This window comes from Vidua chalybeata, chromosome 4 (assembly GCF_026979565.1).
Source record: "Vidua chalybeata isolate OUT-0048 chromosome 4, bVidCha1 merged haplotype, whole genome shotgun sequence".
Lineage (NCBI taxonomy): Eukaryota > Metazoa > Chordata > Aves > Passeriformes > Viduidae > Vidua > Vidua chalybeata.
In genome coordinates, this window is record NC_071533.1 from 5,380,393 (window position 1) to 5,395,046 (window position 14,654).

A 14,654-nucleotide genomic window follows, 5' to 3' on the forward strand; every position below is an offset into this window, starting at 1 on the left:
GATCACTGGATTTATTTCACAAGGCAGAAATGGTAAAATACTTAGAGAAGTGATGTTGCAACACTGGAAGTGTGAGTTGTGTGGAAAAAGGCAGGAACCAACTGCCCTGAACAACTCAGATTGGCCTGGGAATCTTGGGTTTGATGAAAGGAGAGTGAGAAGAGTTGGGAAATTTTGAGTCTTAGGAAAAATGGTGTGTCATTAAGATTTTGAGAGGCTGTAGGTACAAGTTGTATTAGCGACTTACGTGGTTTCCTGGGACTGCTTCTTTAATGCAGCAAAACTGCAATTTTAGGAAAGAAAAATGGGATCTACAGAGAAAAGGCTTGAAGAGAGGTGTGAAGGAAAAAAAACCAAACATTGAAAGGGTCCAGGTGATATTGTAACCCACCAGACCATGACTGAGTGCTTTATCATGTCACTAAAAACTCCCCGTTTCTAGTTTAGATTATATGCTTCATGGAAATTGAAAATCAGGCCTTGAAATATATTTAGAAATCTCTCAGGATTTATTATCTGATATTACAGTATTTTTTTTCCCTGGGCTTGACAAACACCTCCAAAAAACCCAACCCTTCAACCGCCTCAAACCACTGGAGTCTTTCCATCCTGTTCTTGTCAGTGAAATAAAAACCTTTTTATTTGACAGGAAAGCTGCTAAGCAAAAGTACCCAAAGCAAATCAATCCTTCCTAAAAAATCTGGAAACAAAATAGAATTGGATATTGAGCTGTGGACATCCTACCCATATTAGGAAATCAATTACAGCTTTTCAGAAGCCAATCTATTTAAAAGTCAATTAAATTGTTTACTTTTCTATCCAGGTCATCTCTTTCCTGTCCATTGCATGCTGTCACAGTTATCACTGGCTGCATCTCACCCCATGCTCCTAACAAAATGTGCCATACATCATCTTATGCACAAGATGTTTGGATTTTCCATTAAAAGTGAACAGCCAATATAAAATGCATATGTGCTTTCAGCCTGCAAAGAATATAAACAGTCCTTATTTGACAATAATATTCATGAAAGCAACTCACTGATGTCTCAGCCTGTACCATCAAGGAGCACCCACAAAGTAGGTGGGTGCCTCTCCTTGTAAAAGGAGACTGTGGACTAAAATTCTGCAACTGTATATTGCAAGGTAAAGACCTGGTGAGTTTGCCTTATGATCTGGTGAAGTTTTCCTATGGACTGTTCCTGGTAATGTGAATGCTAATGGCTGTCTTTTCAGCTTTGAGTGACAAAGGTAAAACAAGGACAAAAAGCTCCTTCCTCATTCTGGTAAAAAGATTTTCATGCTCTGTGATGTCACTGTAGTTTGGTTTGCTGCTTCTTCCCTAGGAAATATCCAACTGATTAATGTAATTACATTTTACTAAAATCAACTGTGATTCACTCGTATTAGATTTTTGCTTTGCTACTTCATCATATGAAGCCAAAGCTTATAATTCACCCTCTCAGTTATTCTCTTTACCAGTCCTGTATTTCTTGTCCTGATGATGACAAATGTTCAGTGTAATTAATAGAAGCATTTCCTTGTACAGAGAAAGGTCTGCAGGTGGTGTGTGAGAGCACTTAACCTTTGAGTTCATTTGAGACAGCGTGATGGATAAAGTAATTTAAAATATTTTTAAAGTAGTATTAAAGCAGCAACAGGGCAGTGCATTTTGGCAGGAGATAGTGGGCCTATCTAGCAGTACATATGTGACTGAGCAGTAGTACAATGATTCTGCTTTCTCCTCTAAACCCTGATCTGTGCTGTGGATATCCATTTCCCCTTTGGGAGCCCCTTCCTATGTCTTTTTTACCAGTATCATTTTAATGATCAGGGTGTTGCTGCAGGTAGATGCCCACAGATAGGTCAGTGAAGCACTGGTGTATTTTAGGGTTTTTATTGCCCTCCTGCAGCATTTAGCTGGTTCATAGGCTTTGAAGGAGTTTAGTTACTGAGCCCACTTCTCATTTGCTCTTTTGAGACTGTTTATCCCACAAAATGGGACCAATACTTCGTTGCTTTTTACTTCTCTTTTCCAGGCCATCTACATACCACCAAATATGGGAAAAAATGAGTTGTCTCTGATTTTTATGGTCTGGGTAAAAGTTGGCAAGGCGTTATTTACTTGTGCTCTATACAGTTACTTGAAGATGCATCGCCTGATCTGTCGAGATGGGATTCACAGTCCAAATTCCTCTTTACTCTGCTTCCAGTGCAATGAGTGGGTGACTTCATCCTGTTTCCTTGCAGCAGAAAACACAGAAAATAAAATCCTGTGCCAGAATCTTTGAGAACTAAGTCTGGGTATCCTATAGTCATGTTAGGCATATAAGGTTTTTGTTGCTTCCTAATGGAAGCACGACATGACGGGCATTGTAGCAACAGAGAGTCATTGTCCTGGAGAGCTTAAGTTGAAACAGATGTGTTAGAAGTGGGGGAGGAAGAAGAAAGACATAGAATAGCAGCATGGGTTTCCCAGATCTGCTTGGCTGGCAGAAACTTGGACTAGAACTCAAATCTCAAGGCCCCTAGCTCATTGCTTTTTTTGGGCTGGATCCTGCTCTCTGTTTATACCCCTCATGACATCTGTCTCATTTTTGAGACTTGCCAGGTAGGTTGAGGAAAAGAAATCAACGGGACATTACCACTACAGTATCCGTAAGTTCCCAAAACCACAATTACAATTCTTTTTGAAGGGGGAGAAGTAACAGTGGTTTTTTGTTTTGGGTTTTTTTTTAGCATCCAGTTTTGCTAAAAAGTTCCAGTTACAGGATTGACTGTGCATGACTTGTATGCAAGCATCAGGTAGGAATGGTTTTATAATCTGGGATGCATTTTCCTACCCTGAATTCTTCAGCTTTGTTACCACGTTAGCAGTGTAGCAATTGGCTGGGAGTGGTGGGGAAGCCAGTCACAAGAGTATTGCATTTTCTGTTGCTTCTGGTCCCCAAGGTCTGGCAAGCAGGAAGGCTCGGGTTGCTACAAAGCCCTGGTCTGTGTTTGACAGCTTGGTTCTGGCTGAGAGCTGGCAAGGGTTTTGGCAGCCTCTCTGAAAGGGATTTGAATCCCACTGTGGGCTTAATGGTAGATGCAGTGTGATCCGGTTCCCCAGAAAGCTTCTTTCCTCATGTAACCAATTACATTTTCTTCCTACTCCACAGTCTGTATTGTTTGATCACAATTAGATGGGTGATGGAGGCTTGGGTGGGCAAAGGGAACCCGGATGAAATAGGGCTCAGTAAATATTATCATCCCACAGCTCCTCTGTCACTTATAGGGACTAGTCTGTCATTTATTTGTGGCTGATGGCAAAAGTTTTACCTCAGAGATGCACAAAATACAACCTCAGGGACCTTTACTGTAACACCCTAGCCTGGTGCAGGGGGAAAGAGTTACCAGGAAAAAAGAGTTAAAAAGAGGAGAAGCTTTCAACTTGTTAGTGCTTGGAATTTCCTGTGAAAGGCTTGGTGTAGATGAGGCATATGATGCTATTTCCTCTGTCAGCCATCGTTTGCATGGAAAAGGCTTCTTGCAGGTCTCCTTGTACATGGGCAATTTCTGTTTGCTGCTAAAAGTCTTCCAAAACTGCTTCTCCCTAAATGGAAATAAACAGACCTCTGGTAACAAAGAGGATTGGAAGAGACACATGAGGTGGCAGAGGTGGTCAGACAGATAAGGGAAGGAGACCTGAAGGTGCTTTCTGAAGTGTAATTTCTGCTTAGTATTGCTTATCTGGTTGTTTACTCTCACATGCTTGCTGTTGGGATTTAGTATGCATCCTTATCCATTAGTTTCTGTTCCCTGTACCTGATACAGACAGTGATGCACAGTGTGAGGCAGGTGTGAATCACTGGGAGCTTCTGCCAGATCACTCCCTTGTTTTTCAGCATTTGCTGTAGAGTCTAAATGCTGGGATTGTGTATTGGCTTAGAAATGTCTTCAAAGAGTGAAAGGCATCAGCTTCCCTCACAATGAGAAAAACTGCATGACCAAGGCCTTCTGGGAGCAGCTGTGAGTTTCTTAATTTTGGAGATATCAGGTGTGATCTCAGTTTTGCCATTTTTGGATCTGGATGTTTGCCACAGGAGCCTTCTTCCACTGCTCTGAAGAAGCTGAGGAGCAGCAAGTGTTGACTGTTGTAGCCTGCTTGTGAGGGGCAAACAGTAACCTCAGTGCTTGCAGTACATACTGCAAAAATGAGATTAAATTAAAAAGAAAAAAACCCAACATAACCTGTATGCCAGGTCCTTTATATATGTATTTAATACAAAATTCACCGGGTTAAATTGCACGATGAAATAATGGGGCCAAAAAATGATGGGTCTGTTTGTCCTGGATTATACTGTGTGAAGTAGTAATCCCCACTGTTTTTGTGACTTTAAAGCATTATTCTGAGTAATTAAGGAAGGGAAGCATTTTTTCTTCTAGAAGGAATAGCCTTAATTACCTCATTGTTACAAGAAGTGATGCATTTTGTTTCTGTGGCTGCTTGCCTAGAGGAGGAGGTTGTTTGCCATGACACTTTGATAAAATCTCTGGAATTAAAAACTTTGAGTATGCAGGTCATCAGGCATACATTAGGTTCTGGAAAATACTCATAAAACTAAATGAGGCATGTGGAGATGAGTGCAGCAGCCTTTATTGCCACGATTAGGTATCCAGTCATGTTGCTTCATTTGACTCTCGGATTTCATGTAGCCTCTGCTCATGGCATCACCTCCACTCACTGCATCTATTTTGTGTCACGTTGAGGAAATTGTGACAGGGGCTTAAGACAGACCTCTGTGGCAACCAAAATATAGATGCTTTAAAACATTTAAATGTAAAAATCCTGTTGTTGTTGGCAGGGTTATTCTTGGGTAAAAGGTCTTAATGAAGAGGGGAGTATCCATAGGGAGCTCTAAAGGGCAAAAGAACAGAAGACAATGGGATTGCAAGAAAAACCCAAGAGCTAGTTGAGGGTTTTTTCCTGCTGCAAGGTTTTTATTAAGCACCTGGAAGGCATAAAATATACATCTCAGAAGTACCCGGAGTTAATTGACTGACCTTGAAAACAGCTTGTGTGTGGGAGAAGAATGGACAGTCACTAGAATGGCTTTTATGTATAGGATAGCTGGAAGAGGTTCCTATTTATGCTTGATCCAAAGGGGGTGTGCCAAGTGGCAAATGGGGCTTTTTGACTCTAAAGGTAAAAGCTTTACTTTTGCTATTGAAATCAAATGGCTTAAGAACTCTCTCTAGTATTTTGAATAAATGCTACTGTTTGAGATGGAGGTCTATCTGTCAGTCATGCCCCAGGATGCATCCAAAAGAAAGGGAGAGAAATGACTTTGGACTCCTGTGCTTTCTGTTAGTGCTTAATCTGAGAACTATCTGTTGCTTGAATCACCTGCTGGAATTTGAAGGCTTTAATTGGGATATCCTCAGGTTTTCCTTACCTGTAGTTCTTGTGAAGTGCATGATGAGGAATGGCAAACACTGCTGCAGCTTTGAGTGCTCAGCTTCCCAGCACTTCAGGGGTAACCAAGCTTACCATGAAAATGTGATTAAATTAATTGGGATCAGCAATCCACAAATATGAATGGGATTGTGCCCTATCTTTTCCAGTGAGCTAGATCTCACCTTTTGGCTTTACTCTGTAAGTCTCTGGTCAGATTTACAGCACTGCAAAACAATGCATCACACATTAAAGATGAAGTGCAGCAAGAACTGCTGGTGAGACTTAGGAAGCAAACAGCCCCCTAGCAAAAGGCATCTGAGCCGTAACCATTGGAACTTTTGGTTTTTTTCTAGTCATGAGCACAGTGGAACCAAAGCAGTAGGCAACCAAGTCCATGTGATCCATGTTTTGGTGAGGAATTGATCAATTCTTAACTGTCTCTTCCCCTGGATGCTTAACTAGACTAACCACAGAGACATGCCTTAATACGTGGCTGGAAGAAGTCCAGACAGTTACTGATATCACCAGTAAAATAAAACTTATAAAAGCAAAATGAAAGAAAGCAACAGCAGCCTTAATAAAAGCATTTTCAGTACTAGGGTAATAAGAGTGCATCATAACACTAACAGAAATGGTGAGTCTTCTGGAAGGATTTAGATAGAATAAATATTGTGCACTGCAGATGCCAATCAGTAACGTTAACACATCATGATACATTAGTCGATGGCACACTGACAGGGTAAATATTTGGAGGGGTAGGAAATGATAACTTGTCTGGAAACCTTTGGTGCAGTAGTAAGATTCTGGGTGTTTTTATTCAGTCACTGACACAGCCTACTTGCATCTGTCCTTGAAGGAAGTGCTGATGGATATTCCAGAATCACATTTCAATTATTGCAGAACATAGATATTGCAGGCAATGTCCAGCAAGAAAAGAATCTGTGGGTTTACCAAAGGACTGAGGTTCCCTTGATATACAATGTTTTGGTAATAGGAGGTCCAGATTTGTGACACCTAGGTTGTGACAACTGGTATCATGATGATGCAGTAATGCTAGAAAGGAAACTTGCACCTGGAAGAATGTCTGAGAAAAGGTGAGATTTCCACAATCTGGGAAATGTTATGCTCCATTTTGAAGGCATTGTGCGAGTCCTGATTGTAGCAGTCTTGATACAGCAACTTTATTGGATGAATTCAAGATATTTTAGTGCTCCTTTTTCAATCACTCTTCAAAATAATCCTTTGGTAATGTGGAACAGAGTAACTTGTTTCCATCACTCTTGCTTTTGTTCACTAATGAAAGCTGACCCAAAAAGCTATTTGTGAGTTTTTTTACTGCCTTATCCAAGTCTTCAAGAGCAAAATTTCTAATTTCTCCCTGGTGACTAAGGCTGTTGTCTTGTGCAGGAGAGTGTTTTGTTGGCAAATTGGGTAACAACTGTCTTCAGTTTTTGCTCTCTTGTTTTTTTTTTTTTGTTCTGGTCATGTTCATCTTATGCCTGTTGCCCTTTGCACCTTAAATGATGCAGTTCATGAAGTGCACCTTAAATCATGCAGTTCAGAGCTTAAGTCCAAGAGGTTAGGACTGACCTCTGGGAATCTGTGTTGGGGTTAAACATGGGTTTTGTTAGATCCCCCCTCCTCACATGCCACCAGGGTAAAATATAATGCAATGGTCGTATTAGTTTTCTCAACTAAAAAAATACAAACATTTCCTAGTGCAAATTGTTTGAGACACTGACTTCCTACCCCTCTGTGCTTGTTCTTTACTGATCTAATGTAGCAGTGACTGAGTCAGAGGGTGATGTCTGGCTGCAGATGTCACCAGAAGTAATTGCTGTGATAGATATGGACTTGAGCATTTTTAAACAGACACAAATTGTGCCTTGTACAATAACTGTACCTGTACATTTTATACAGTCTTTTTGTTACAAGAAAGCATAGGAATGAGAACATGGTTGCCTGAGGAGTATGTGCTCTGTGGTGTTTTCATATTTCTCCTCAGAGATCAGCCTTGACAGGTGAATGAGTGTCCCCTGCACAGGACGTGCAGACAGCTTGTTAGAAATCATAGGAATTGCAAAGCACAGACACAGTGGCACATAATTTCATTGTTTAGGGTTTTCTGAATTCTTTACCTGCTGCCTTAACTGTTAAATTCATCATATTTGATGCAGTTATCCCTGTGTATTATTCCAGGTTCACCGTGGGCTGCTGTTTTTCCCTTGTAAATGTACTGCTGCTTTACGGAGTGGCTGTTTCTGTTTTTCCATCCAGCCTATGGAGAGGCCACATAAACTGGAGCTCCTGTTTAGTGCTGATGAGGAACATGCACTTCTCAGTGACTTGAGAATATTGCTTGGCCAATGGTAAACTCCTCTGAGCTCTGAGGGCTTGGGGTTTCCCCCCCCCCCTACTGCTTACTTCCTACTGCTTTTTTTCCTACTGATTTTCTGCTGCAGCTGTGTTGCTTATGAGAGTGAAGTTGCTCAGAATCTGCATCTTTGAGTAGAAGGTGAGACTATACATTTAAACATCAGATAGCAGGAACATAACTCTAAATTAAGTTCTGCTTGTGTTCTCGTGTATATACATTTTAAGTGCATCACCAAAAATGAACCCTGACATCCAGTATTTTTGGGTTTGCTACTTTCATCTTGGCTGCTCCAGCTGCTAAATAGACAACCGAGGAGTTTTCTGTAATGTATCGCAGAATAGAAGGGTAGATGTTAATTTTTAAGGGGAAGAAATCTTGTTTTGCAATGTCAGTATTCCCAAGAGGTACAGGCAAAACCCCCTTTATTTCCACATGAATTTCAGCTTCTAGGAAGATCCCATTATTTGGGGTTTTTAAACTTACTTTCAAAAAACTCAACATTATTTTTGCATGGTACCAATTACTCTGCAAAATGTCCATTGTCAAATTTGGAAGAAAAATACATGTTTGTATATTTGGGGGTTTTACTATATAGAAAGGAACAGAAATAAAACTTTCAGTTCTAAACTGTCCTGTGCTAACGTGATCCAGAATTTGCAGCTTTGAGCTGTGTCCCATAATAGTAAATCAAGATTCACAGATGGAATGACTACATTAGGAAGGGTTTTTAAATTTTTATTTCTTCCTACAAGGGACAGCAACAGGTAAGGATATATTTGCTTGTGTTCTTTGCTTCTGACCAAAGACACAAGGTTAGTTACCATCTGCCTGTCCTGTGAGTCCAAATGAAATTTGTTTTATAGCTGGGAAAGTATGTTTATACTAGTAAGGGCTAATTCCAAAGTAATCTTGGAGAAAAATTGGAAGATGTTTAGGAAATCAAAGCCAAGTGGTGTAATCTAATCTGAGATCCTGGCAACAGCCTTGTGAAAGAGTCAAGTCTTGTAGTGAGTGAGTGCTTTAACAAAAACATTAGTTTTAAAGCCTTGTGTTGATGTTCCTGATCTTGGTTGTCTTGTTTTTACATTTCTGCATCCATTTGCCACACTTTATCATCACTTTTTCTACTGAAGCTCTATTCTGTGCCTTCTAATGCTTTCTCAGTTCTAAGAAATCAATGTCATTTGAAGTACATATTACATGGGTGACAGTCTTTTCCTCAGTCAGGACACAGGGGAATCAGCTTCCTTCTGTGTGTCCAGAATAACCTTGTTTTGTTTTTCATAATAATTTTAGTACATCTCTAGACTCAACAATCTGGACTTGAAGGAAGTAGACCAGATAAAATTGTTTGGACTCTTAGGAGGAGAAATTCTCTGCTGAATACTGACATCCAATCTAAACATGAGGTTACTCTGAGCACTTGCACAGAAAGAAAGAGAGAAGTGATGAAAAGCCTTTTTTTAAAAAAATTTTAGTATTATCACAATTTCTTGGGATTTGATGTATGACACACACATCTTAAGAGTCCTACGTTAGTCCCAGTTAGTTTCCAGTTCAGACTGGAAAACATGAAGCTAGGAATTATGATATTGAGTGCAACTACTGTTGTATGTGAAGTTCAGTTGCCAAGCACAGGGAATGGAGCAGGTTATAAGGCAGGGAAAGCAGAAAAATCTACAATCTGGTAAGGAATAGTTTGCTGCAGTTGGAGGAAGTGGATGCGTAAATTGCAGGATGCCCATGGGTTATCTGAGATAAAATGATTCTCAGCTGGATAACTAGATTTTTGATAGATTTGAAGACCCAGAAATCATTCAGACATTCTTGATAACTTTGAGTAGAAGTTTCCTGTATGTGGAAGGAAGAACTTAACACTTTACAAACCATTTTCAACATGTAAGGTTTTGGCCCTGTCTCTGAGGACTTGCATGTCTGTGCTTTATGGCTGTCAGTGTAAGCAGCTTTACTCATTTGTGAAACATCTTGCAGAATCTGCCCCTAGGGACACAGTAAAGATTTAAGCCACTGTTCTGGGTGGTGTCTTTTAAATTCTGAGTGTGGCTTGTCCTTTTCTTGCTGAGGACTAAAGATAGAGGAGTATATTTATTCAGTGAGCTGTAGTTGTTTTCTACCTTGTGGCCTTAAATTTTGATGACACTTGCTATTTGAAATTTCGGTTCTTTCCTTATTGTCAGCTGAATAATTGAATAAACACAGGAAGTAGTGGTAAGCCAGTACTCAAAATCCACAAAAAGTTAAAACACTAGTGTTAAAAAAAATACTGCCTCTTCCAAAATAATCCAGGCACTGGGGGAATATGTCAGAGTTTGTCTCTGAGTGAGTTAATAAGGTGAATTGATTTCCATGAAAATGAGAGTAGGAAACTACTGTCTATCTTCTTCTATTGAAGAACATAACCAGCGAGAGTAGGATGAGAAGATATTTCCTGAAATGTAAAGAGAATTTATTACAGTCTTCTCTGTCGGGATCAGACAACAGAATCTGCAGGGGCAGCAGATGCCTTCTGGGTTTAGTTACATTGAAAAAAAAAGTGGTGGTTTTTCCTGCTTGCTTAGACTTTTGCCCACTTTGCCCACCAGACTGCACAGATATCTGCAGAGAAGTTGTTTTCCAGAGACTGTGTATATGTACGTCTATATGGATACTTACCTTAGGAACATGTGTGCCCAGAGTAGGGCCAGACACTCTGTAACATATGCAGATTTCCTCCTTCCTGTCTGATTGTTTGGTAAAGTGTTTCTAGTTTTTGTCATTAAATGTTCTGGAAAAAAACAATGTGTTGCTCTTCCAGACGCAAAGATCAAAATCTTAGCTCCCTACCATGCAAAGGTCAAGTCTTTGAAGTGTCTCAGTCTTAGGTTTGCTATCTAAGGAGTTATGTCAAAGCAGTTCTGACATGAGCTGGTACCTGCTGGCACCAAAACAGGCTTTTCTTTTCCTTAATTGTGCATTGCATGGAGTTGGATAAGCTGTTTCAAGATATAGGCCTGCTCCTACTGGGTTTTTCCTAATGTAGCTGATGAATGACTGGGTATCGATGATGCTCATGTAAAAAAGACAGCTCAGGCTGAAGAATTTCAATGCCCATAAAACTGCCAATATGAACTGGTTTATGCTCTAGACCTCAACTTTAGAAGGGTATCAGCTAGCAAACCATAAACAGAGAGAAACATCAGGAGCAAGTGAGCAGCCATAAGCCAAGTAAGGAAGGAAAGTTGATTACAAAGGGTCTCCTCATTGTTACTGTTTGTAGTTTTGTATTGATAGCCAGACTTCATATGATCAGTTGCTCAAGGACATGAGTGGCTTTGCAGCTCAGCTTTTGAAAGCACCTGTGTTGTGGGCACAAGGCTGTGAGCTGCCTGCAGGAGCAAGTTTGGCACAGGACCGGGGGTTTACTCAGTGTTTACCCAGTGCTGCAGCCAGCAGTACCAGTTTGCCCTGCAGCTTGCTTCCTGTGTGTCCCTGTGCTTAGGAAGTGCTTTGTACCACTCTCCTTTCTCTACGGTAGCTGGAAATTTCCCTGGGGTTACTTCTCTCTTAAGAGAACAGCACAGTAACAGAACAGTAATTTCCTATAATTTAAACAACAGGTCTTGTGTCTTAATATGGCTGTTGTTCAGATAAGGGCAGAACTGGAAAGATAAAACTTACAGAAGTGCCTGGGTTAACTTTTTGTATAATGTCAATAAATGTGACGCATAAAGTGAGGCTGCCATACATACAGGCCCCTCATCAGAGCAGGCATGGTCCTTGATGGTGAAAGGCTTTCCAGCCCACTAAAAAATGTTTTTTCTAGTGTGTCATTCTGACTGTTCTCCCTCAGAGCCTGAATTTGGCAGCCAAGTAAACTGAAGGCTAGCATAGGCATCCTGCTGTGCATGTGTTTAATTCTGTCCTCCTCACCATCTAAAGTTTGTGCACGTTTATTTTCACTTCCTAAGCAGCCCATGTATGATACACCCTGTTTATTCTTAAAAAAAATTACATTGGCAGAGAGTCAGCAAGACTCAGTGATTTCTTCAAACTGGTCTGGCTCCTGGGAGAAGCTGAATTTTGGTGGGGTGCAGCATGCTGTTCCAGATGCTGAGGACCTCTGTTAGCCAAATCTCTCCATTTGGCAGGGAGATCACAGGAATGAGCTTGCTCTGCCTCCTCCTTGCTTTGTCTCTGTGGATTTCTTTTCCCGAGCCAGAAGCAGGGACCAGCCCTCATGCTTAATGGCTTGCTTAGTTCTCTTTTCTGGCTGGTTATCTCACGAAAAGCTGGGAAGCTGAGGAAAGTGTCTTGGGTATTCCCCTTCATAAATGTAGTGATACTGACTGCTGCAAGCCCCAGCCCTTCCTGTAGCATTAGTGAGAAGCAGAGTTCAGAGGTTTGATTCAGTATGGTAACCAGGTTCCTCAATTATTTTGTTTCTGTTAAAAGTAGAAGCTTCTCCAGTGCAGTGGTATTCCATTTATCACTGCTGCAAGATATGACATGTCACCTGCTACACTACATAAATATTCTTCAGACCTCATCTATTGAAAAACCTGATAAATCTGAAGAATAAATCAGAAAATGGATTGCCTTCAAAAGGTTGTACCTATTCTTGTGGCACTGAGCATTTTTTTAGTGCTTTCACATTGGGTGGAGCTGGAACCAGCAAACACTGAATTGTGAGAAATGGGTCATAGGAGGGAAGTTGGTAGGAATGTGTCTACATCTGTCCAAGCTGCACTCATCAGATATTGAGATTCTCATGCAAAACTTATTTCTAGCTTCTACAGATGTTCCAGCTCCAGTCATTAGAGGAATGCCACGTGTCTGGGATGTGTAGCTGAAAATGTGCAAGATTTTGTTGTTAGTGTGCACAGTCGGCTGAACCCTGCTTGAGCTTCAAAATGCCATTTTGTGCCATCTTCAACTACCATTATTAGTAACTTTTTTCTTATGATCTCATGGTGGTATTAGAAACTGCTTTTTGTCTCGTGATGAGTGTCTGAAAGAAGAGACCAGGAAATGCATGATGTCGTTTCTGAGAGAGGCTGTTTCCACCGAAACCAATACTGTGGTGTGGTGGAAGGGAGGACGGAGGTTCCATGTCATTCACTCCACTGAGTGTGGAGAAAAGCAGAGCACGGCCCCATGATTCCTGAGTCACCCGGGAGCAGGCATCGCCCCTGCTCTCCAGGGAGCGGACAGCAGCTCCCGAAACCCGACCACGGCTGCAGTTTCCATCCTAATTCCCCGATTTCTGCTGTGAACGTGAGTTAGAGCTGGGCCCACGGCTGGGTAAAATCCTGAGTCCTTCTTAAGGAGAGCGAAGCCGTGCCGAGTTGCAGAGGTGCTGTTGGAAGTGCATGAGTCGGGGCTGCTCAGACTGCGTTCAGCCGACTAAAGCCGCGCCACAGTCACAAAGGAGAAAGGAGAGGGGGCGGCAAAACTCTGCGTAGGATCTCGGGCTGTCCGCGTGTCCCCTTGGAGCGTGGCAGGGCTAGGGGGGACAGCAGGGAGCCCGGGACGGCTCCCGGCGGGTGTCCCGGCGCTGGCATTCCCAGAGCGGCTGGGGAAGGCAGGCGCGTTCCTCCAGCAGCGCAGCCGGCGGCGCGCCCCGGGGCTGCCAGCTGCCCGTGAAACCCGAAACCCGGGGGCTGGCCCTGCGGGGCCGCCCCGGCCCCTCGGCCGGCGCACACAAACACATCGCACATTATCCATCACCCCCACACGCCGCCGCCGCCCCGCCCGCCGCCGCGGGCTGCCCCCGGGGCACCGCGGCACCCCCGTGGGATGGTGGTGGCGGCAGCCCCGCCTGCGCACAGGTCGGCTGAGGGAGGAGGGTGGGGGGGGGGGGCAGGAGAACAAACTTGTGAGCGCAGCCGGGCTGAAATCAGCTGCCGCCGGTGTCGAGCGTGCCCCGAGCCTCCGCCGCGTGTATGGGGGAGCGGGGCGGCCCTGCGTGAGGGCGGCCGAGCGCGGTGCGAGCAGCGGCGGGTGAGTACGGCCGGCGCGGCGGGGACAGGAGCCGGGCGCTGCCGCCGGCCGGGGAGCGGTGGCAGCGGCTGAGCGTGTGTGTGGCACAGCTGTTCCTGTCCGCTCTCCGTGCGTGTAGGCATCTTGCAGTGTTCCTCTGTGCTGCTGTTTCTTTTAACCAGTGCTAAGTGCTTCCTAACGGGATCCGTGTTTGTTGGTTTCAGGGGTACGGGCTGAGCGTGGGTCATCTGACTACTTGTTGGCTTGAGTATCAATCAAACCCCTTTGTGCTTTCTGCAGTTCTGGGTTTGTGATAGGCAGGTTTTTTTTTTGGGACAGATTTTGAAATGAGGACTTTGCCTAACTCTTTTGTGATTACAGTATTCCATGGATTTTTAGAGCCACTGAGTGGATTTCTTGTCTTTTTCCTTCTCTGGGAAGGAAATTGAAGGTAATATTTGTCTCTATCTTCCTTTGCAGTAATACACATGCATGTTGTCAGTTTGGGAGTTTTCTTCTTCCAGCAGGGTGGAGAGTATTAAATAATTCATGTTTGATAATGTTAAAAAAATTTTTGCAACAGATGACTGGAGGTAAACAGCAGTTTGTTTTTTTTTTTTTTTTTTTTAGATAGGTACCTTTGTCCTGAGTAGGCAGAAATAAGAAAACAAATTTCCTGTGTAACGCAGAATTTATCTAATGTTAAGCTGAATTCTGTTTGTCTGTTCACTAGCATGGCTGCAGAGAGAGGATGATGATAACTCTTAGATCAGCAGGTATTGAGATGCTGTTAAGTTCTTCTGTTGCACAGTAGTTCTGTACCTAGGAGGTGACAGTAACTTCTGTACATTCAGGATTCCT

The 14,654-nt window shown here is 42.7% G+C and overlaps 1 protein-coding gene across 3 annotated transcripts in view; it reads left to right on the top strand.

Moving 5' to 3' along the window:
* Window positions 1-13,071: 13,071 nt before the first annotated feature.
* Window positions 13,072-14,654, top strand: part of ARHGAP24 (Rho GTPase activating protein 24) — a 183,510-nt gene continuing 181,927 nt past the window's right edge. The window contains exon 1 of one of the 3 annotated variants that reach the window (XM_053941794.1): window positions 13,072-13,088. The gene's annotated coding sequence lies outside the window, so the exon portion shown is untranslated. Of the gene's footprint in view, window positions 13,089-13,695; window positions 13,815-14,176; window positions 14,245-14,654 lie in introns of those variants that run through there. The other 2 variants (XM_053941792.1, XM_053941793.1) reach the window with 2 other exon arrangements.